This window comes from Mustela nivalis (assembly GCF_964662115.1).
Source record: "Mustela nivalis genome assembly, chromosome: 10".
Classification (NCBI taxonomy): Eukaryota; Metazoa; Chordata; class Mammalia; order Carnivora; family Mustelidae; genus Mustela; species Mustela nivalis.
In genome coordinates, this window is record NC_139029.1 from 48,127,361 (window position 1) to 48,150,242 (window position 22,882).

Consider the following 22,882-nt stretch of genomic DNA (forward strand, 5'->3'; position numbering starts at 1 on the left):
AAATTCAGAATAAGATATACTAGAAACTCTTTGCAACCTTGAATTTTGTGGAGAGTTCTAAAATACAGAAGCAAAAGCATGATCCATGGAAAAAAATATATTCATCTTCATTAAAATTAAAATTATTTTGCTTATCAAAAGACACTGTTAAGAGAAGGAAAAGTAAGGCCACAGACTGTGAAAAATATTTTTTTATTTACTAATTTTTTTATATTTTGTTAAATTTATTGTACATAGAGAGAGAGAGAGAGAGAGAACATGGGCAGTGGGCAGTGGGGGAGAGGGAGATGGAGAGGATCTCAAGCAGACTCCCTGCTGAGTGTGGAGCCCATCCATGATCGTGACCTGAGCCGAAATCAAGAGTCAGATGCTCAACCAACTGAGCCACCCAGAAGGCCCAGTGTGGGGAAAGGGTGGAGGGAGGTGGGGAACATATTTTTAAAGCATATATCTGACAAGGAACTTATGACCAAAATATATAAACAACTTTCAAAAATCAACAATAATAAAGCAAACGACCCAATTAAAAATAGGCAAAAGATTTGAACAGGCATTTCATCAACAAAGAAAAGTTAATTTTACTATATGTAAGTTTAAAATAAATTTTTAAAAAACTTAAGGGATTTAGCTAGCCCATATTCACATAACATATGTGAGCTTTGAATATGTATGTTAGCAAATAAAAAAGGATGAAATCAGTGGACTAAGGATCCAACTCAATAACTAGTATTAAACCACTAAATTATGCCCAAAGAAAGTAGAAAGAAGGGAAAGATAAACAGAAAGAAAAATCATGAAAGACAAAGCAAACGTGCAATAGATGTCAGCACAACTGTAAATTGGCACTTTGAAACGAACATTAAAATTGAATACTGTAAAGAGAATGACTCATAAAAGGGGAACTTAGATATACATCTAAGCAATGTCAGGGATGAAAAAGGGGTATGACTATAAAATAATCATTAAAAAATAATATAATAAGAGGGGGTGCCTGGGTGGCTCAGTTGGTTAAGCAACTGCCTTCGGCTCAGGTCATGATCCTGGAGTCCCGGTATCAAGTCCCTCCTCGGGCTCCCAGCTCCATGAGGAGTCTGCTGCTCCCTCTGACCTTCTCCCCTCTCATGCTGTGTCTCATTGTCTCTCTCTCAAATAAATAAAACCTTAAAAAAATAATAAGAGAAATTCACTGAATAGTTTTATCCCAATGACTAAAATATATTAGCCAAATGGATGTTGGACCAATTCCTTAAAAATCCTATCATTAGAAGAAATTGAAATCTGAACCATCCTATCAAAATGAAAGATATCAAAACCTTCCCAAGAAAACTCTTGGCCCTAATGTCTCCAACAGTGACTTCTGTTAAACATGTAAGGAAGAAAGGATGCTAATAGTTCATAACTCTTTTAGAAAATAGAAAAAGAGAAACCCATCTAACTATTTCACTTTGATAACAAATCTGACAAGGATATTATGGAAGAAAAAAAGTTACAGGTGATTTTCACACATGAACAAAGATGCAAAAACTTTAAACAAAACCTTAACATAGACTCCAGCCTGAAAGTAAAAAGATATACAGTACAACTGGTCTGGTTTTATTCCCATAAGGCAAGGTTAACTTAGCATCTCAAAATCAAAGTAATTTACCTTATCAACAGAATAAAGGAGGTTTGGTTGGGATAAATCATTGAGCTACAGATTTTTATTTTGTGCACTTATCTGTATTTGTGTTATATTTCATAAGTTAAAAAATATTATAATGAAGACCTTCAAGACAGAGGATGCTACCTTAAAATTCATACATCTTTTACAACTAGAGATATTGGTCAATATGAAATTTTAAAAAGGTCATTGCGGGGCTAAGCTTGCAAGGAAGAAAGAGAAATCCTCCTGTTCTACAAACAGCAGAAACTGAGAACACAGTAGTAGCATCTAACGAATCTCAGGGAGCCCGGCAGGTGGAGATGGGGGACCTTCATGCCCATACAATTTCAAGGACTTGGGTGTTACTGCTCATGCTAGTTTAGGGTTTGCAGGAGATCAGGAACTCCATTTTAAGCTACAGATGCGTGTAAGACACTGAAGTCTAGGAGGCAGTTTGTTGTGAAATGTGGGAAACACAGGGGAAACAAAGTAACCTAGAGACACAAACTGGGGAATCTGGCTTGTTGATTGGGTTTTAAAGACTGTCTTCAGAGGCTTGAACCCCTCAGCACACTGTGCCTCCCTCCACTGTAGCACTCTCCCCATTAATAATGCATTTTCAGCATCTAGATCATCTTTCCATCTAAACTCAGGGCAGGAAATATTTCTGTATCCTCAAAAAAATTTTCCACAAAAAAGTTATCAAACAATTGGTGACAGTGGCAAAGGGCGGGAAGCCAGGGGAGGCACCGGGCTCTAGGATTGGTGGAAAAGCAGGTGAACCTAGGAAAGCAAACAGGATATGCTAAGGGAGAGACGGGCCCTTGCAAGAGCCAACTGGGGAGCCTCTGAGGAAGGAGGAATACAAGGAACTTGAAGGCAGCTTCAGAGAAGAGGAGGTTGGTATCACCAGGGTCCAAGACAGGCCTCTTGCTTCCAGGGTCTGGTTCCCAGGAGGTACAGCTGGAGCAATGGATGATTAGGACAGTCCCTCCACCTCCTACCACCCCAGCCTCCAGCACTCTGGCCCTCTGTGCCCATGGAGGGTGTGAGATCAACAATCCGAGCGAGCCCTAAGGGAGGACCCAAAATCCTGCCTCTTTTCTCATCAGAGCTGCTGCATCTTCTCTCCTGGAGCAAATCAGGGAGTCTCTGCACCATGAGTCCGTAAATCTGGGCTTTCAAATGCTTCGGGCCACCTCTCTCCCAGTCTGTGAAAGAGGGCTTAACAGCTCTCTTTCCAGAAGCACACAACCGCCGGCTGATGAAAGAAACATCACAGCAAGCAGAGCCCTTCCCCGTGCCAGGTGCTTGCTACAAGAGCTCTTGCCTGGCTTACCCTCCCTTCTGAATGGCATTTGGTATCATTGCCAAGTCATCCTGAGGAGCACTTAGATGCACACCTGGACATCTGGGAGGAGGCAGGGTGGGGGGAGGCAGGGGGCCGGGAGTGGTGGAGTGGGGAGGGAGGGGCACACACCAGGCTCACCTTCCAAAGGTGGCTTCTTGATTATCTACTTACTTTTCATTTGCATGGAGGCCAAAGCACCATCAGAAAATCTTCCAAGCCTGACTCTTAGGAACTGAAAGGAGAATCAGAAAGATCAGTGAGCTAGGTACATGCGCCTTTTCAATAACTCAAATAGAGTTGGAGGCAGACAACTTCTGCATAGAAAAACAAACAAGTAAGCGAAAACAACCCTGGAGGAAACTGACCCAGAGCGCACTGTATCTTCCAAATTCTAGAATGGGTATGCCTGCTCTATTTTCCAAAGAAGTCTATGACCCTATGCCTCTTCTACCCATATTTTAAAAATTACCAGTGCATATTTCTTTTGATGTAGAATATTTAATGCCATAAGAAATATTCACGATGGAGTATTAAATGAAAACAGCAGTCCTTCTAATATGTGTATGTGTATGTGTATGTGTATAGATTCATTTTGTAATGGAACAGTCCGAAATTAATGGGGTTCAAAAAGAAAATGGCTTACTTTTGGCCAACGACTCACTTCAGACATATTCTGTTGAATCTCCCTTCCCTGTACCTGCGATATTTTGGAAACATGCCTTAGCTTTTCTGTTATGAACATGTTCTCCATACTTACAGATCCTTTTCAGGTGTTAAAAGGTCCTTTCTCTGATCCTTTTCCGGCTGTTTCTGGTTCCTTTAGGGCTGGGCAGGGGGATTGGCCAATGCACATTCTGTAAAGAAATAATATGGACATATTTATTATCCCATACTCTAATTTGGCAGACTGAGTTGGCACCTCTTACTCAAACTGTTACAGAACCTGAAATGGGTGCTGATGGAAGAACCAAGAGGCACGTGGAGACTTTGGAGGTTTATGTAACGCCAGTGGACTCAGAGGAAACCATTCTCCAAAGGTCTGAGCCTGAGCACGAGCAGGAAGGGTAATTTATATCCTTCTACTTCCTCATCCTTGGTACTTCTGGCACGCGCGGGAAACAGGGTAGGAAAGAAGAACCCAGAAGGGCTTTGAGACAGGGACTGGAATTCGCTTATGGTTTGGTCAGCCATCTTAGAGTAGACTTTTCCCGTTATCAAGACCATTATAACAGCAACTCCTACGAGGGGAATTCAGTGTCTATATGTGCCAGGCGCGGTGTTCATTGGGTCAATAATGTGGAGGTTGTTTATAACTTTGGTAGGAGCAGAATTGGGGGCAGAATCCAGATGGTAGTGGGCTGCACTGTGAGAAGGGACAAGAGAATAAAGGGTAAGAGCAAATTTACTCAGGAATTTGCTTTTATAAGGGCAGCTGTAGGAAAGGTTTTCTATACTGAGGTTGCATTGGTTTGCTGGGGTAACAGAACACCACAGGCTATGGGGCTTAAATAACAGAAATTCGTTTTCTCATAGTTCTATAGGCTAGAAGTCTGAGATCCAGGGTCAGCAGTTTTGGTGTTTTTGGAGGCCTCTCCTTTGGACTTGCAGAGAGCTACCTTCTCACCATGTCCTCACACAGTCTTTCCTAAGTGCCCACACACCTCATTGTGTGTCCAAAGTTCCTCTTCTTCTAGAAGGACACTGGACAGAGTGGGTCGTGGTCTACCTTAAATTCTTCATGACAATTAAATCACTTCTTTAAAGCTCTTATCTCTAAATACAGGCACATTCTGAGGTACTGGGGGTTAGGGCTTCAACATAGGAATTTGAGTGGGGGGCACACAATTCAGCTCATACCAGAGGTCAAGCACATTTTTTCTTTTAAAGAAAAAAAAAGGACAGTATTTTTTTTTAAGAGTTTATTTATTTATTTGACAGAGAGAGATGAGGGGGAGAGACCACGAGTGGGGCAGTGACAGAGGGAGGAGTAGGGAGTCAGATGCAAGACTCAATCCCAAGACCCTATGATCATGACCCAAGCTGACTGCAGATGCTTAACCGACTGAGCCACCCAGGCACCCAAGAAACAGTATTTTTTAATATATATATTTTATTTATTTATTTGACAGACAGAGATCACAAGTAGGCAGAGAGGCAGGCAGAGAGAGGGGAGGAAGCAGGCTCTCCGAGGAGCAGAGGGCCCAATGCGGGGCTCGATCCCAGCACCCTGGGATCATGACCTGAGCTGAAGGCAGAGGCTTTAACCCACTGAGCCACCCAGGTGCCCCAAGAAACAATATTTTTAAGTGTTGTGGAAAGAGCTCATAGGCAAAGAGAGTCCAACTCCCAGAAGTAAAGCCCTGAGGCCAAGGGAAGGACAGGTGAGTTGCAGAGCCCCCCTGACACATACAGTGGCAGGGTTGCGGGGGGTGGGGCGGGGGTGCTGTTGGCAGGAGAAGGGAGACTCCTGCCAGTCTAAATGGAAGGAGAGATTAGGGAGGAGCAGGCACAGTCTGTTTCTCTATAATTTGATTGTGAGAAGCCGGGAAGTCCTCACCTGGCAGAGGACAAGCTTATCTGGGAACATAAACTGGAAACATTTTGAGGGCAGTCTGGCCACGTAAAGCAAAGGGTTTAAAAATGTGCCTACAAACTGACCTAGAAATTCAGTGAGTGGATCCCAAGGAAATAATTAGAGGTGTGCACCAAGATCTAGTAATAAAGACTAGACAAGTTGTTTATGTTTACGTGTTGTTTATGACTTAAAAAGTGCAGAAAAACACCTCAACATTCAGACAGGGAGGAACATTTAAACATGCTAGTATACATTCTTCTTTTTTTTTTTTTTTTTGATATAATACACAGGGTAGTAGGACCCAGAGAGTGTCGGCAGCCATTAACTATACAAATATGCCTATTAAGATAGAATGATGGGACAGTATAGACTTCTATAGAAGGAGATGGGGGCAGGAAATTACACAAAGAATAATTATGCTTTTAAAAAGGCAGTAGATATACAAAAAGAAGAAAGAGAGCTCACGTGTGTGGGAAGCAAAGGTTAGCTGTGGTTCTCTCTGTACAGTAGGATTTAGGGAGCTAATTATTTTCTTTCTGCTCACCTCTAGTTTCTAATTTTTCCACAGTGAACACATTATTTAAGCAACATGGGGTGGGGGGCAATAAAAAAATTTTTTTTAAGGCAACACCCAGATTTCTTTTCCAGGGCTATTTCTACAAAGACACCAATTTTTTATTACTGAAGAGTTGTTGTCTAAATGATGCTGGCTCATGGCAAATAATAAAGAAGATGGGAACGTGCGTCCTGCAGACCGAGATGCCCATGCAGCATCCCTGGGGCCTAGGGCAGCATTTTGCAGACAGTAGGCCCACAAATATATGCTAAAAAAAAGAATGATTGAATACGGTGCTAGGGGCAGAAAAGGTTGTTAGAAAATCACCGTCAGGCCAGGCCTCCATGTGAGGGGTAAACTCATGCCTTAGTAAATAACAAATGACCACATGCCACCCATCCCTGATGTGGCTCCAGAGTTGTCAACATCTAGAATATTCTGTCTGTCAAGGCTGTGAGCCTGTGAGAATGTGGATTCCAATTCCCGCCCACTGCTCAGACTGCTGATCAAACTGGATTCCAGCCCCCATCCAAGGCGAGGCATTTGCTTTCCAGAAAGCCTCTGAGGCCAAAAGGCTTTGGTATTGATGATGTAGCTTCCTCAGAAATGCACCATCTTCTTTTCAGGCACGTTGTCATTACCACTCTATCCTGAAGGCATTACTGAGATGTCATGAAAAAACAGCCTTTTAAATTCATGTTATGGGCTGGTCTGGCGATTTAATCTCGCTCTTCAATGTAAATGTTTCGGATGCTATGGAGGGGAAGAGAATGGAAGAATATTATTGAAATAGGGGATGAGTCTAATGTCTTTTATCTGCCAGAGACAAGCCAAGACTGGAGATATTTATTGGTTCAGTACTTCAGCAACATGGTATTAATTGTCTTTGAGTGTTTTGATAGGTAGTTAGCGTGAGGGTATTAATGAAAACAGCCCCACTTCATTTTAAAATTAACTGCTTGGCCATTGAGCAATAGGAGCTGATAAATGATGGCAATAAATTTGTGATGGAGATTTATGTGCTCGTAACTCAGAGCCGGGCTGTGGGCATGCTCAGATGGGGTGGGGAGATAAGAAATACCAAAAAGTAGCTTTGTGCAAAAGAGCATTTCCCCCAAATCCCTGCTGAACCAGCCTTGTCTTTCTGGGATGCCCCAGGTCGGTGCAGACCTGGCCTCCCCGGTGCTGGGAGCAGGGGGGTTCGGGCCAGTCCTACCTCCTTACCTGTGAGGGGGCGTGAGCATCTGGGCGTCCATCGGGATGACTCCGCCCACTTTGTTTGGTCAGCTGGGGAAGAGCCTTCCTTCACGCACCTGGGCTTCTGGAAAGCAGCTCCTCCCAGGCCTTCTTGGCTGACACTGGTACTTCTCGGAGCTGCTCGCTTGCTAAGACAATGGAAAAAGTCCACCCAGATGGACACAGCAAGGAAGGGAGGAGATGGCTCTTGGTTGGCTGTTGTCAGGCTCTGGGCAGGGTGCCTAATTTACATAATTCCTGTTAATCTCTACAACCATCTTGAGAGGTAGTTCTAATTAACCTGTTACAACGAACTCCGTTTTGGAAAGGAGAAAGCTGAAACTCATAAACCTAAATGACTTGCCCTGGGGCCCATGCATCAGGCTTCTGGAGAGACCATATGACAGGGAGAATGTGGGTGTTAGAATCACAGAGCGAGAGTTCGAATCCCAGGTAAGCCACTCACTAGCTGGGTAATTTAAAAAAAAAAAAAATTAACTTTTCTACGCCCACCATTTCTTTATCTTTGATTTTGTCTTTTGTCTGTCACCAAAGATGAAAGCACAGGGATGCTGGGGTTCTCAGGCACGTGAAATTACATAATGAAAGCCAACTGGGCTGGTTCCTCAGATTCTGGAGCTCCCGTAACTGACCCATAGGAACTTGGGATCCTGGAGAGACACAGAGGCCAAGGCAGGGTCCCAATCCAGAGGCTTTAAGGGGGTAAACAGGGAACTGAGGGTTGGGCCCACTCAGGAGCCCTGTGGGGACTCGGATTCGTCTAGGAGCGAAGCCAGAGCAACTGTTGCTGCTGCAGAAAAGTGAGCCACCAGGCGTCCTTGAAGGTGGACTAGGATGCCCCTGCCATATGCGAATGTTAGAAAAGCCCCCCTCCCAACACACACACACAAATTAAGAATCAGGCGAGTAAGGATGGTTCCTGGGATTAAACTACATACAACAACAACAGCCCTAACTGAAACCTGAGCGAGTTCAAAGGTCTGACAAATACACGTCTGAAACCTAATACTCTCAGAGAGGAAGAGCCTGTGGAAGGAAGATAAAGGGTGATAGAAAGGCAAAGTGGGTGACCATGGGATATCCCAAATTGAGTTTCCTGGGGGTGAGCAGGCCACCGTCAGCCACATGAGGCTGCCGTAGGACATCATGAGCAGAAGTCACTCTCGCTGGACATTTTCTAAAACAGAAGTCATCCTGTCTCAGGAAGATGGGTGGGGACCATGACAAAGTTCTAGGAGAGGAAGTTCCTTTCCAGGCAGTAGAATGGACAGGGCTCTAAGTGGTGCGGAAGCTCCTGGCAGTAGAGGGGGAGCACCGGCGACCATTTGGAGACCTGATGCGATTTAGCAGTAAGAGAATGTGGGCTGGCTGGAGGTCACTGATGCAGCACCCACTCGACCAACTATTTAGGATTCAGCATAGCCAATGTGGAATTGGAAGATGGGGGTACCGAGGCGGGGGGGGGGGGTAAAGATTCTTGCCCTCAATAAGTCCCAGGGGGAAGATAGTGAATAGGCCTTTGCGACACAACATAATTAGTTTCTGTTCCCAGAACAACCTTGAGGAGAGCCTCCTGATTCGCGAGGAAAAGCTTCAGGGAGAAAAGGTCCCTGGGAAAGGTTCCACAGAGAAGCTTGCCTGAGCAATAAGTCTGTCCTGCTTAAAATCTTGTTCCATTTAGCCGTGTGGCATTTACAATGAACCACCTTCACGATTTACCTCCTACCCCCAAATCCCCAGGCTCATTCCTCGTCACTCCCTGCCTCACGCCTTTGGCTACAGCAACATTAGCTGCTATGTCGCCTACACACTCGTGCTACTTGCCAGCTTTGGCTTTAGACTCTACACCTCTCTCTGCCTGAAATCCCCCATCATCCCTTAGGGGGTGGCCAAGCCTTCAGGAGTCTTTTAACAATTCTGCTTCCCCATCTGGTCTTAGATGTCCCTAATGAACACCCCTGTGTGTATCGCCATCACTGTGCTTATGGTCTTGTATTAGATTTAACTATGTGTCTTGTCCTCACTAGACAGTGCGCTAGCTGATGTCAGGAACTATGTATTCTTTCTTATAGTCAAAACACCCAGCACTTAGCTACTACTTGGTAAATACTTGTATTGTGTTGTATTGCACTTTAATTCCAGTATGGTTAGCATACAGGGTTCTATTAGTTTCAGGCGTACAATAAAGAGACTCAACACTTCCATACATCACCTGGTGCCCATCAAAACAAGTGCCCTCCTTAATCCCCATCCCCTCTTTAACCCATCCCCTACCCCCTCCCCTCTGACAACCTTGAGTTAAAAATGAGTCTATTTCTTGGTTTGTCTCTCTCTCTCTTTTTCTTCCTTTGCTAATTTGTTTTGTTACTAATTCTGCATATGAATGAAATCATATGGTATTTTCCTTTCTCCGTCTGGCTTATTTCACTTAGCATTATACTCTCTAGCTCCACTCATGTCATTGCAAATGGCAAGATTTCATTCTTTTTTATGTTTGAGTAGTATTCCCTGTGTGTGTGTGGGGGGGGGGTACCACATCTTCTTATCCACACACTTGGGTTGCTTCTATAATTTGGTTATTGTAATAAATACTTTTGGTATTGATTAGTTACTGAAGGTAGACTGACACATTTAAATTAAATACTTCTTTTCTCCTTACAGTTCTCAGATCGACATAGGACTCCTAGTTAAATTGGAATTTGAATTTAATTTTGAGTCTCAGTTAAGCAACAAAAATTTTTTATAAGTATATCCCAATGTTACATGCTACATACTTATACTAACTAACATGTGTCCTAATATTTCATGGGACATACACAAAAAACTTATTCATTATTTATCTGAAATTCAAATTTAACTGAGTGCCCTATATTTTTATTTGCTAAATCAGGTAGCCCTATTTCTTCTGTTAAACTTATAAATACTTAAAAGCACAAAGGATGTGAGCAAGAGCCTGTTCATGATGCTGATGGAAAAAAATGTTCAATCTGGTAAGCAATTTAGCAAATATTTTCAAATATAATTGGATAATTGTATGAAGATAATAGGAATTAATTCTGGCATTTGCAATGACTTAAAGTTAGAAACAATTTAAATGTACATCATTAAGGGGATTGGTTAAATGAAATAGAATTTTTTATATTATTATTTTTTTAAGTAGGCTGTATGCCCAACTATGGGGCTCAGACTCATGACCCCCAAGATCAAGAGTCAAATGCTCTATCAACTGAGCCAGTCAGGCACTCTATGAAACAGGATTTTATATGCAATACAACATTGAGATTAAGAGCATAAGATCTAGAGTCAGAATGCCTGGATTCAAATCCTGACTGCATAGTATACTGGTTCTAAAATGCTAAGAAAGGCTGCTTAATTTTTCCATGCCTCAGTGTATACATTTGTAAATAGGAATAATACAAATGTCTACCTCATCAGTTTGGAAAGCTAAATGATTAATATATGTTCTGCCCTTGCAATAAGACCACAGTGTCCAGATAAAGATAGCCATTACTATTATGATCATCATCATTCCTGTTGTAGAACACTATGGTACCTTTAAAAAAAGACTTTATAGGTTTTATTTATTGACATGAGGCGTTCCCATTTTGCAAGTGAGGAAATGCAATCAAGACAGCATATGTAAAGCATCCATTTAGCAAATAATTTTTGAGCACCATCCCTGTTGGACCCACCATTGGAAGTTAGCAGCAGCAGACACAGCAAAGAACAAAGCAGAAATGTATAAAACCAAAGTTTTGTGAACAGACATTACAGATAATGTATATAAATTTAAAGAAAATTAACATTCGGATGAGAGCAAGAGAGGAAAATATACAACAGCATGTAATAGGAAAGACCTAATAAGAAAGGGCTATTTTACCTGAAATCGGAAGGATGAGTGAAGTTGGCCAGGACAGGGCTGGAAGAAGAATATTTTAAGCAAAAGAAATGGTGTGTGCGAAAGCTGTGAGGAAAGGAAAATCAGACAAGTTTAAGGAACTGGAACAAGTCCAGTGTGGTTGGAGCCCAGCAGGACAATAGAGCAGAATGAAACTGGAGAAGAAGTAGGAGTTGGTTCCTGTTGAGCTTTGTAAAATATCAACAGTCAAATTAGGTAGAGTTGAGTCATTGGGTCTATATCCTTAGGTCCTCCAATACAATCTCATCATCCAGACTGTTGCTTTTCTTGCTCAAGGTCCTGAGTCTTGAAAAAGAACAAAGTTGGAAGATTGATGCTACCCAAATTCAAGACGCAACTATAAAGCCACAGTGACCAAGGCAGTGCGGTATTGGCACAAGAGTAGGCAAAAAGATAAATGAAACAGAACAGAGAGCCCAGAAATAAACTCATGTAAATATAGGCAACTGACCTTTGACAAAGGAACAAAGGCAAAACAAGGGAGCAAAAATAGCCTTCTCAACAAATATTGCTGGAAAACTGGATGTCTACACACACAAAAAAGATGAATCTCTACACAGACCTTCACAAAAATTAACTCAAAGTGAATCATAAACTTAAATGTAAAATGCAAAACTATAAAATTCCTAGAAGAAAACATAGGAGAAAATCCAGATGACCTTGGCAGTGATGATGACTTTTTAAATACAGCACCAAAGGCAGGATCCATGAAAGAAATAATTGATAAGCTGGGCTTCATTAAAATTAAAAACTTCTGCTCTGCAAAAGACAATGTCAAAAGAATGAGAAGGTGAACCATGAACTGGGAGAAAATATTTGCAAAAGAAACACCTGATAAAAGATTCAGAGCTCTGGATTGGAAAATCTCACTGGCTGAATTAAAGCCATGTGTCCCCAGGGAGAGAACAGGAAGGATTCCCCCTTCAGCTCTCATCTCTACCATTGAAAAGGTACCATGTGTCCTTGACTGACCCGGGTTCCTCCCATCCCTACTGAATCCAGGAACCCCATGTCAACTGAAGCTCCCTTCATAATCTCCAACCTCCAGATAACAGTGGCCATGGTGAAGACATTGGTGTTTCCCTCCTCAAGGTATTTCTCAAGACTTTGGCAAGGAGGATGTCCTCTGTACTCTCCTGGGAGACAGAGTCGGGGAGTGAGAGGCAAGTTGCACATGATAAATTCACTCCAGCATTCCTATCTCTCAGAGTCTTTGGATTCTTTCCTTTACTTGATATCAAGGAATTTATGACATCTCAGCTCTGTTTAATGTTGGCCACCACTGAGTCCAGATTTCTGTCAACCAACTGAACAAACAATGGTGTCTACTCCCAGCTGCTCGAACTTGCAACAGAATCTGGGGTCTCTGCTAAGTGCATCCATATCAATGACTTTAACTTGGTCTAAAATGATATTCATCTTGTCTTTGGTCTAGAGCCCACGGAATTCATTTCCACACATACTCCCCTAGATCTTTGAAGGTGTAAATTAGCAAGGTTTTGCAAATTACTTGTTACCTATGCCTTCTGCTCCCAGGTTTGACTTTTTACTATCCACCTCCCCCATGGGTCTTCTAGGTCTGAAGACAAAGGGAGGGTTGCTGCAATGCAGATCATAAAAATAGACTTTTATTTCAGTGTAACTCTTCAGGGTAAGAAAGTTATAGTACCTTTAGGCAAAAAGTAAAAAGAGGGAACCGTCAAGGGAGTTAACCTGTTTTGGATGGCATGGGTGGGGGGTCAGTGAGTTCTCTGGGTCATCACGCATACCCTCATCTCAAGTCTTGTCTCTGCCATGCCTTAATTATCTTCTAAGAGGCGTGACAAGATTGAAAACTTAACTGATGTAATTCTACAAACCTCAGAATCCAACTTAAATTTGTTTACCAGTCTCTCAGCTGTGTGGCTTTTGGAGGATGGAAATCCATTCAGTGCATCCCCATAGTAAGTTCCTGGGTATTAATATATGCCTTAAATTGAGAATTCTGGGGTTTAAATCTATCACTCTCTTTTAACAAGCTAACCAGAGCCAGTAGGAGCAGCCACTCCATCCCACATCCCTTGAACTCCTTCTGTCTTTCACACTGTCCCAGGACAGTGGTTAAAGGCTCTTGAAACCCTGCTTTTCATGAGCCCTTCAAACAAATGACTGCAGATGATAGTTAAGTTGCTCTGTTGCTGTGAACCATGGCTTCCAGGTTCCTATCTCTGAATCCTAAAAAAAAAAACGATCATGGTCATCAACTCCTCCCTGAGGTATTATAATCAATCCCAGATTTCTCCCCTAAGGCCTTCTGACTTGAAGAGACTGTGGCACACTTCCTGGTACAAATTCCTGTATCAGGAAACTGCAGGGAACAGAAAGAGATTCTAACTACCTTTCACAAAAGAGGAATTCACGGGAAGGCATTGGGTAACTCACCAGTCTGGAAATTTGTCAGGAACCAAGCGAGACTAGGCAGCAAGAAAAATTGGTCAGGATGTGGTCACAACCAGTTACAACAGCCATCCTGTGGTTGGTCCCATCTTCCTTCTGCCTTTGCTTCACTCACTCAAGAGTCAGATATCTGGGCAGAAGCATATAATTAGTGACCACAGGTCACATACCCTCTCTCTTAGTGGGAGAGAAGGTAGTAGAGAGAGGGAACACTTCTTCCTAAAGCTTCTACCAAAATCCCAGAAAGGGGTTTGGTTTCAAAGCCAAAAAATGACAAAGGGTCAGTATTGTGCGATGGTGTTACATGGCATAATGTTGGGGGCATGCAGGGGGCACTTGACTCTTGGTCATTATTTGTCTCCATTGGCTCACTGAGATGGTGCCACCTGTATGTGACTTTATGTTATAAGCCCATGCAGGCATCATGGAATCCACATCCTCCTACAGACAAGAGCTCTGTGCCCCTTCCACTCTCTGTGTTTGGGAAACATCCTTCCTCCCACTATCATGCTGTGCTATGGGAAAGTCTGTGGGGACATGACAGATCTATTCTCCCACACAATACAACTATCTGTTTCTACTCTGGTATATTTCCCCTTTTCATAGATTCTCCTCAGAAAAGGAAAGAGGACTCTTGACTTCCTCAAACCTGTCTGGAATATCTTCTGTCTCTTCTCACCAGGGCTTGATCAAAGGTGTGATGCAGGGTACGTTTCTCAACACCCCACTATGTCCAAACTCTCCATGTTTCTCCTGTGACTGTCCGAATGTCTCCATCCTGAGAGTCTCTTGTTGTTGTTGTTGTTGTTGTTTTGATCTAAAGACTGGATATTCTGGCTTTACATCTATATTCCTGACTCTCTTACTTATGTCCTACTTATGTCTTACTTATGGCCTTCCCTCTTCCAAGGCAGAAACCATAGAACATTCAAGCTGCTTGCCAAACCAGGGGAAAGTTTATAGAATAACAGGAAATACTGAGAGGCAAAAAAAGAAAAAGAAAGTGAAAACATAATAAATACAAGTTAAAATAATAGTACAACAATACTGCAACATTACTCTTTGGGCTTATCTATATTTTTAATTTTTTCATTAATTAGACTAGATTACAGTATAATTTATAAACAAAATTGTCTACCTTATGAGATAGTAAGATCTCCATCAATGGAGGTATTCAAACAGAGGCAGGATGGCCATCTGTTAGGGGTGTAGTAAAAGGAAGTTCTCCACTGGTGGGAGGTAGGATAAAATAATGTCTAAGGTCAATTCTAAAGTTAATATTTTATGCTTTAATTTATTTTTTATTACATTTCTTATTTGCTCCACAAATTTTGGCATCTTAATAGGACTATTTTGAGGTTCCTACTAATTATAAAAATTTTAAATGGTCTCCCTGGTTTCTAATAAATCAGTCAACATTTTTAATAGAGCTTGTTCTGAATGCCCAAGATTGGCTATTTCCAATTCTCTTGGGTCTATTGGCTTTGGTACAACTTTTTCTGTTACAATGGCTTTATTGTTCTTTTCAATTTCTCTGGCCTTTTCTCCATAAATCTTCTATGGAGTGGGTGTTTGCTTATTTTTCCTGGTTAAAGAGGAGAAAGTATTGCTCTGACCCAAGTGTGGGGAAAGCATCCTTGAAAACACTGAAGAAGCCTCAGACTTGAAGTGAAGGGACATGTATTTCCACCCTAGACACAGCTCTCATGCTGTGGGAGCCTGAGAAGTACTTCAGCTTATCTGAGCCTCAGTTTCTCAGATACAAAGTTGAGAAAGACAATCTCTACTGCAACACCTCAATCAAAATTAAGTAAAAATGAGATGTAGAGGTGTGATATGATCTAGAGGTCATAATATCATGGTTTCATCTCTATTTCTCTGCTATTCTCTTCATCCACCTTCCTCTAGGGCTCAATTTTTCTCCTCCTAACCCCCTCCCCTCGCTGCTTTCATCCTACAGTAGCAAAAAATGACAGTGCTATTTTCAGTCCCCTCCTGCACATGCTCTATGCTCCAGAGGAAGAAGGTTGGTCTCTTGCAGTACTTACCATGGATGAAAAAGGAAACTTCTTTCCTGGAAGTCCCCATAGCTATTTTCTCTCATCTCAGCAGCCAAACTGGGTCCCATACCCACCCTGACAAATCCTTGTGGCTTAGAGTGGGCTGAGCCAAAGAACCCAAGTCAATCCAAGCCCCCATGAGATGAGGTAGATACCATCCTCTCTAGATTAGGAAGCTAAGTCTAGGAAGGAACTTCCCCTCCAAATGAAAATTTGGATGCATTTTCTGGGAGAAAGAGATGGAAAAATGAGGACTTGAGGAGCATCCACCAAATGATTCTTATTCCTACACAACTCTGTAGGTTAATTTAAAAGTCATATCAGAGGCACCTTGGTGGTTCAGTTGGTTGAGCATCCAACTCTTGGTCTCGGCCCAGGCTGTGATCTCAAGGTCATGCAGTCAAGCCCCATCTCAGGCTCTATCGGCATGGAGTCTGCTTGAGATTCTATGTCTCCCTTTCCCTCTGACCCTCCCCCTGCTCTCTTTCTCTAAATAAATAAATAAAATCTTTGAAAATAAATACAAGTCATATGAAATTGTGAAAGAGGCCATATCTTATACCTGTAAAAAATTCCACATTCCAACAAGCAAAGTGCCCTCAGGGGGATGATTTGATTTTTGGCCCAACTTACCACTTTGGACAATTTATACAACTTTTTGAGACTTGGTTTCCCCATCTGTAGAATGGAAGGGTGCCACCAAATAATGAGACATGTTCACAAATATTCATGTATTATAAATTGTTGTTAATTGAATCCATGCTAGAATTGAGTCAGCTGTTGTAAAATGAGTTCGGGCTGGTACATTTGGAGGTCCTGCTTTACAACCTTGAGAAAACCAACGCTAGGCACATCAATAAGTTTCAAGTAACCATGGGACTGAGACTTCAGATGGAAGGAATGCTTTGTGAACCAAATTTTTAGGAACATATAGAAAATCATATTCATGTGTGCATAAGTCATCATGCCCTGAATCCTTAATCTCCATATCTCTGAAGCAGAAAGATTAATCTTAGAAGGAATAACTGACAACCCATGGCTTCAGGCTGCAGAGAAGATGAAAATGTCCCTTACAAATGTGATTCGTATTACAATGCTTATGCACATTCTATGCTATGCGGTCTTGTTTGAACGAAAGAAACTTAGCCCACTCTTCTGTTGGAAGACACACACTTTTTTTCTTTTTTCCTTTGTATCACTCTTGGAATTGTTAGAAGCTAAAATGGAGCCTGTTTCTTGCTAACACAATCTTATCTATGAGTCAGCCATTGCTGGGGAGGCCGAATGGCTCAGTGGGATTTTGTCAGATTGTCCTGTTACCAAATTCTGACTCAACTGTTTTCTTAACCTCTGCAATTCTCAGTGTTCTCATTGAAGAAGTTGGGGTGATAATATCACCCACTTCATTGTAAGAAATAAGTGAGATAATGCCTGTTAAATGCATAAAAGAGAGCCTGGCAGATTTAATACATGTTAGCCATCACTGTTTTTGAATTTCTGAAAAAGAAGGGATGTGTTTATTGTATTGGAAAAGCACCAGGATAGGTTGATATTTACTCTGATTTTAGAACTTCTTCCATCATGGCTGGTCTGTCTCAATATTTGAGGGTTCTGGAACAAGAGTCCATCTAGGGGACCCTGATTCATGGCTAGCCCCTTTCTTTTCCTATCCTCAACTCAACCTTGCACTGAGGAGTCTTGTGCACATGTTTGAGAATCCCAGCCTGAATACCCAAGCTCTGTCTATACTCCCATCCAAATACAAAGAGAAGTTCTCAATCTATGCTCTCAAAATTAGGAGTACACATACCCGTGATGAAGTCTACCAGTGTCACTGGGAGATGGACAGATGAATAGTCTATACAGGCCATAAGAGCAGACTGGGCCTTTTGAGCAGGACTTCCAGGGTGCCTAGAACGAATAGCATGGGTTATAAGGGGTACTGAGAGACTGGTGAGCAGGTCCCTTTAACCCTATGGAACACTCAGTCTATGGGGAGGGTGTAGCTATAGGAAGGCCAAAGAAAGAGACCTCTAATGCATGGCGCCCAGGAGAGGAGCTTGGGTCTGAGAGTAGTACCAAGCTCATCTCTTGGAAATTTATTCTCTAGAAATGAGTGCCTAGGGATCTATGCCTTTTTAAAAAAAGTAACAGCAATTCGCCCATTTAAAGTATATAATTCAATGGCTTTTGGTATATTCAGAGTTAGGCAACCATCACCACACTCGGTTGACTTCTATTGCAGCAGTGGGGGGTGGGGAACTGCACTCATTGTACTCAACACGTCTAACCCAGTGGGAGTGTGAGAGGGGGCCTGAAGTTGGCTTGTTCTCAAAGACCTGTCTTCTCCACAGCCTCTTGCAGAATTTGTAGCTGCACTGAGTTTGATTCTAATGTTTAGAGATGGGAATTTCTGGTACCACATGGCCACAAAGTGCAACTCAGTATTTCACGGGGGTTCCATTAAGAAATACTGATTTCCCCCCTGCCTCCAAACTGAAGCAAATCCTGACCACATCGGACTTACTAATAGACGGTACCTCAACCTCCAAAAACAGTATTTTCCTAGCTATTTTCAAGGGCAATATTGACTACGTGAAACTTTCACCTTACACTCTGATATCAAAACCTAGTCCTCTAGAAAGATACAGCTTCACTCTACACAGAGGCACAAAAGGAACATTTTGTTTGGTCTGGGATTATCAAAGATGACCTCAGGGTTTTGCAAAGACCTGTCGGCCTGTGACTTAAAATCAGACCTAGCGACAGGGTCACCGACAATGGGTTCTCCTAACTTCTTTTCATAGTGAATCTCAGTCAAAAAACAACCCAACACCTGTATGATTAGACACAACAGTCCTTCACTATTCAAATATTGATTTCTGAGTTGGGATAGCATATTTGAATAGCAAGGGATACAAGCTTATCCAAACCTATTTGGCCCCCAGTTTCCAACAGCAAGTAGTCTGAGTTTGGATAGAGGGAAAAAAAAAAAAAAAGCATCCTAAAATTTAGCTTAATTGATTCAACTCTTGTGTTCAGAATGCAAGAGTTTGGGTAGTATAGATAGCTATATATTTATTTTAAATTATATTCATTACTTCTCCACTAATACATTATAGACATTATAAAAATCACACAAAAACAGTCCTTTTTAATAGAAGAAATAAAAATAAATGCAAATAGAAGTTCTAATCATCGTGTGGGCCTCTCCTTTGCAGATCACTCCAACAGGTCAAGAACCAGGAGTGTCCTCTGGTCACCGTGATGCATTCCCATAAAACAGCCGGATCTCCTCACTGATTTTCAGAATAATTCTCTGCTCTCGTATATAGTCACAGCTATTAGCATGCCTCCTGCTCGGGATGACTGCCTTTTCTTCATGTAGCCTCTTTTTATCACTTTATAAGTTTTGATGGTATTAGCAAATTTGTAATAGCTTCTCCCTTCTCCCTTTCACAGAAGATCAAACATTAGCGTTAAATGGCCAGTTTCTGATTTCTCCTTAAAAATAGAATCCTAATTGTGTTTAAAACTACCTTCTCCCTGGGTGGTTTCTCAATCATAATTGCCAAAATGCTGAAAGATTTTTGTCCTTCGAGAAGTAGCAATCTAAATCTGGCCCTTCTGTGCCTCCTATTGAATTCCAGGTGAGTGTCTGGCTGGTCTTTGCTGACCCGGAAAGAGAGGCAGGCAGACCTTCACTCAAGAACCACATTTGTGGGGCGCCTGAGTGGCTCAGTCGTTAAGCATCTGCCTTTGGCTCAGGTCATGGTCCCAGGGTCCTGGGATGGAGTCCCGCATCAGGATCCCTGCTCAGCGGGAAGCCTGCTTCTCCCTCTCCCCCTCCCCCTGCTTGTGTTCCCTCTCTTGTTGTCTCTCTCTCCATCAAATAAATAAATAAAATCTTAAAAAAGAAAAAAAAAAACCCACCTTTGCCAACGTATTCGAGACTTCCAATTAAGCTTAATCAATATTTCTGAAACCTTACCATGCACAGAATTTGGTAGTCTGTTTGAGCCAAATGTTTCAATTTATGTTAGTATTGAGTTAGTGAAAGGTATTATTTATGTGGAAAATGGCTAATATATAAGAACCAGGTATTCAGATAACGCTCTGATTTTTCATGTCTTCATATCCAGTGGCCAATGAAAGGAAAAGGAGGTTGTCTGTTGTTATGGTCTTCAGAGCCTTTCAATGGCGCAGGATCTTTTGTCAAAGACTGCACGTGAAACACCATGTGTAAAAGAGGAAAATGTTCTAATTAATATAGAGGCAGGAGCCCTGGGTCCCACCTACTTAGCCTTCTTTCCCCCCAGGTCCTAATTGTCTCCTCTGCAGAACACAGGAAAAGAGAAGGACGTGGCAGGGGCAGGGAGGAGTAGAGATGGAAACACAGAGACTAAGATCTCTACTCTGCAAGAAATGATAGGAACGTGTGTGACTTTGAGAAGGGGACTCAGCCCCTCTCTGCCTCTGTTGCTTGTTTTAGAGATAGAACCAATAATATTTACTTCCTGGAATGATCATGAGCCTCACAGGAGAAGTTTGGCTCTGTGTCGTGCTTCAAACACTCCCCTCCAAGCCGACTCAGGTTTCCTGGGCAAGAGTAAAAAGGCAGCCATTACAACTGCTCTCACTCCAAGCCAAGGTACACAGGTGAGAAGGAATTTCTGCCTGGGGCTCCTTCTAGGCAGCAGCATGGACAGATAGAAAAACAGACTGAAATCTTGGACACGCAGCCATAAGATTTATGATCCATACGGACTTCTTCCTGTCAGTGAGAGAAACCACAGGTCCGCAGATGTTCTCCATAAAGTCTTACTGACTAGTCCCACTTTCTCCTGAAAGTATTAATAGCGTCCTTTGCTTCTAATCAGTAAATTTTATCTTTCCCTCCTCCCATAACAGAGACTTTCTCCAGATTCTTTTTCCGATCAGTACCGCCCCCGCCCAAGAAGAACAATTGGGAACAGGCTTCAAAATTGTCACAAGCTGTTCGCATGTTAGTTACTGTTATTGTTCTTTTATATGAGTCTCCAGAAATTGTACATCCCATACCTTCGGACATGACAAGCCAATGGCATTCATCACTGGCTTCAATCAGCTTGGCTTCTCCTTAGTCTTCTTTCAAACATCACTGACCTATGCCTCACCTATTCCTCTACAGGCCTTGAAACCTAAATCCAAGACAGACCCATAACGGGTGCCTCTGCAAGGAGAATTTGGCTTTCGTTGCTCTGTCCTTTTCTCCCCCTATTACCAGCTAGTTTTGTTTTCCCCAGGGTGGAGCCAGAATTCCACACCGGAAATGCTGCTGCCTGGGATTCATTTCACTAACGGGCCATCCGACACTAGGAATCATCAATTACTAGTGGCACAGAGAAGCCACAGTCCTTCCCCAATGAGGAGGGTGGTGAGCATGCCAGGCCTGGATTCATTTCCCTCCCTCCTCTGTGGGAGGGAACCCACAGGTGGGTTTCAGAATCTGCAGTGTATTGAGAAGGGGCTCAGGGTAAAGGTCTTGGCTGCAATGATTTCTAGGGGCCGCCAAGGGAAGGTAGAACCTGTGAACAGAGGAGTATAATAAGCAGTTGGGGCTTCAAACCTTTCTTTGACCTGGGCGACCTAGGGCTAGACGCAACTGGGATGTGTGGGTAAAGAGAGGCAACTGTGGCAGGCAGCTCACGGCTCAGGCCTGACACTTCAACCCTGACAATGTCAGAGGCCTTTGCCAATCACCCCACCCTTCTTTGGAAAGGATGAGTTATTGACTGTGAAGAAATAAGATGGGAATAATGGAGGCTGTTTCCATGCAGAGACACCATGAGACAGGGTACTCTTTGAGGTAGGAAGTCTTACCAACAATGGCTTCCCTAAGTGCCTCCAAAGTGTCTATCCATTAGGGCCAAAGGAGGCGCTTTGATTCTCCCTTGGAGGGGAGAGCAGTTTAATAAATCAGCAAGTGGAGGGAGCATCCAAATTCAATAATTGTGACGTGCCAATAAATCACAGCTGTCAATGCTGACTTAGGCTTTATTCATTCAGAAGAGTTAAACCCCAACAGCAATACTCCTATCCAGGCTGCAGACACACGCGGCTCACAGGCCCCCACCCACTGGGCTAAAATGTCTTCCCAGAGTCGGGTCTCATTCCTGGCCATCTGTGGGCAAGTGGAAAAGGAGGAAGGAGGTTGAATTACAGCCCGAGAGATGACCCATTCTGGTGACAGAGAGATCATGGAAGTTCAAAGTGAATAATTCATGGTTCTGTCGGCTGTGCGTTAGGTTTCATCCCAAGAGCTGCTGAAGGAAAGGAAATCAGCCTCTGGCATCTCACTCGAGCTGCACAACGGGGCCTTCCAACACATTATTTGTGGCTGATTTGCTCACCAGCAACACGAGGGCGTAAACAATGGTACGGGATTGTAGCCGGACAGTTTGTAGATTCGAGCTGAGCCAAGACTGGAGGATATTTCCATCTCCTCCCCCAGATTCTTTCCCATAAAGTCAGGGGAGGTTTCCACCCCCTCCATTCAACTCTCAGTAAGTTTCATGTAAAATGCAAGAAAGTGTAGCCCTTATATTTATAAACATGCCAACTTGCAAATGGTTGGATAGGTATTTGAATTATTGATTGTTAAATATTTAAGCTAAATTCCTCATTCATCAGTTCTCGTGAGAAGCCAGGGGACAGATTTACGATGCTGGAGTTTTTCTGGTTAGTTGGCAGTTGGCATCTCTATTAATTATGGCCCCCACGGTGGGGCTCTGTTGGGCTCACTGCAGCACTGAAGTCAGTGTCTCTAATACTCCTTTAAAGAAAGTTTGTGCTGGGAGAGCTGCTGAAATGAAAAAGGAAAGGACCAGTCACGACCGGATCATCGCTGCCCCTGTTGGAGGTGTCGTCGGGTCTGACCACACAACTTCAGCAGAGCTGGGAGAGCATCTTCTGGGAAGCAGACGGACCTGGACCTCAGTTCTCACTCTCCTGCTTTCTGATTCTGTGAATCTGAATAATTTATTTTGTTCCTCTAAATCTCAATTTCTTGATCTAAATAAAAGGGAAGAGTAAGAAACAGAGGAG

The 22,882-nt window shown here is 42.7% G+C and overlaps 1 long non-coding RNA gene across 1 annotated transcript; it reads right to left on the bottom strand.

The window, feature by feature from the left end:
- Positions 1-4,938: 4,938 nt before the first annotated feature.
- LOC309842425 lies at positions 4,939-11,681 on the bottom strand. Its single transcript, XR_014299641.1, has 3 exons — positions 11,262-11,681; positions 7,349-7,602; positions 4,939-6,877 (listed from the first exon to the last, which is right to left on the bottom strand). It is a non-coding gene; the product is annotated as an uncharacterized lncRNA (long non-coding RNA).
- Positions 11,682-22,882: the final 11,201 nt, after the last annotated feature.